The sequence below is a fragment of the Mustela nigripes genome, chromosome X, assembly GCF_022355385.1.
Source record: "Mustela nigripes isolate SB6536 chromosome X, MUSNIG.SB6536, whole genome shotgun sequence".
Classification (NCBI taxonomy): Eukaryota; Metazoa; Chordata; class Mammalia; order Carnivora; family Mustelidae; genus Mustela; species Mustela nigripes.
In genome coordinates this window covers 114,393,924-114,396,131 of record NC_081575.1, presented here as the reverse complement: position 1 = coordinate 114,396,131, position 2,208 = coordinate 114,393,924, and the positions used below count along the sequence as shown (strand labels likewise).

The 2,208-nt window shown below is 40.5% G+C and overlaps 1 protein-coding gene across 7 annotated transcripts in view; it reads left to right on the top strand.

The window, feature by feature from the left end:
- Window positions 1-2,208, top strand: part of OFD1 (OFD1 centriole and centriolar satellite protein) — a 45,867-nt gene that overhangs the window by 8,600 nt on the left and 35,059 nt on the right. The window lies entirely within an intron of this gene.

The following is a 2,208-nucleotide window of genomic DNA, read 5'->3' as shown; positions in this document are numbered from 1 at the left end:
TCGATCCCAGGACCCTGAGATCATGACCTGAGCCGAAGGCAGCGGCTTAACCCACTGAGCCACCCAGGCGCCCCTTACCTAATATTTTTAAAAGATTTTATTTAAGTAATCTCTACACCCAATGTAGAGCTTGAAATTACGACCCTAAGATCAGGAGTCACACGCCCCACTGACTGAGCCAGCCAGGCACCCCAATACCTTCCTTAACTTTTAAATAGAACAGTTCATGTATTTTGACAGATGTCAGTCACTTCCCTAAATTCCACTCTTCTTAATTGCCCTTAGATACCATAAAACCCCCAAAACTATAGACAGAAATTGATAGAACCCTAGAAATGATGTGAAAGCTGCATTTTGTAAAGATACCCACAGTTGGGAACATTTCCACACACACAAACTAACGATTTTAAGACTAGGTGTCTTTAATCTAGATGTCTCCCTCAAGTACAGTTCCTAGATTCTTAATATTTGCTTAAAGAATGAAGTATCAGGTCAGTATAAGTGTTACATATATATTTTTTATTAAGTGTTTATATGAGCCTGATTAATTACTTTATTCTTGGGCTTGATATTTAACCTTCATAGAGTCCATAACATGCCAGACCATGAGCTAGACTGGACGATAGACTTTAGATAGCATGAAGTTAAGTTAACCTGGTAACTTGGATGAAATGCATACTTTTTAGGTCTGTTGTAAATAATCTGTAATAGTACATAGTGGCCCTTTTGTGTTGATGAGCTCCAGGATTTTGTCTGTTGCCAGTATTACCACCGTCCCCAGTAGGGCATTCATTGAGAACTTAACTTTCGGCAAACATTTGAGTACTTCGTTTCTGCCAGCCACTAGTCTATGACTTAATTGCCTTGTCTCTTGATAGTAATGTTAGCAGAGGACGAGTAAATCAGATCACAGGACATTCTGGAGCGCCTGCAAAGTAGGTCATCCATTCTGAGCTTTGGTATGGCGAGCGATCCCATATTCGGTATTCCAAGACGGGACTGTCTAATGTCAATTTCCTGTAGAGATGGGGGGCACCTGTGTCTCTGCTGTCTGATATGGTCGCCGCCAGCCATGTGTGGCTGTTAAAACATTTGAAATGTGCTTAGTGTAACTGAAGAATTAAATCTTAAGTTTAAATAGCCACCATGAATAGTGCTTATCCTATTGCCCAAGGCACGAAGATCTAAGGGATATAGCGTTTGTTTATCTGTACCTTTACTCTCCTTTCAGAAGGAAACTCGGGGCCTAAAGGGATATTAGGAAATAATCCACTTGTTATAGGTATTTCGTATTCTCTTAAAAAATAGTTTTTCACCTTTATACACTGTCAAAATGCTTCTGGTTTGGAAAGACATGTGGTTAAAAGTTCTTCCCAGCTTCACCCAGCCTCCTAGTATAGGTTCTGAAATTCAGAAAAACTGCATAGTAGACATGTCAGGCATCCTCATGGCAAAATTTGGGTAGAACTCTTTGCTGACACTAAAATAGCTATTGTTAAAATGAAATACTTTTAAAAATTTGTGACTTCCAATTAAGAAAATGAGAACATAGAAAACACGTAGGAAGATATTTTGTGCCTATAGTTTAGGCCCTAGCAGAGACCTGTATATAGTTTTATTTTACTCTGTTTTTTAAGTGTGCTGGGTTGTTGAATGGCTGTAGTACTTTCCCCCTAGATTACACTTACCCATCCTTTTCATCCCCAACTTCTCAGAGATACTAATGCCGAGAAAAAAGCTGTGTAGAGAATTTGGATGAGGCAGAAAATTTAAATATTGGCTCTTTATTTTCTGGAACTTAAAATCTTTACCTCTGATGGGTAACACAGTAGCTACGTATATCAGCAGGATGGAACAGTGAGCCCAGAAATCAGTCTACACACATACAATTGACCCTTGGACAAAACAGGGGTTAGGGGCTCTGACCACCCCCCACCAGGGCTGCTGTACAGTCCCAAATCCACTAGAATTGTTGACTCCCCCAAAACGAACAGCCTGCTGTTGACTGGAACCCTTACTGATAAACTGTCAACACATATTTCGTGTGTTAAATATATGATATACCATACTCTCAAAGTAAGCTAGAGAAAAACATGTCATTAAGAATCAAAGAGAAAGGGACGCCTGGGTGGCTCAGTTGGTTAAGCAGCTGCCTTTGGCTCAGGTCATGATCCCAGCGTCCTGGGATCGAGTCCCACATCGGGCTCC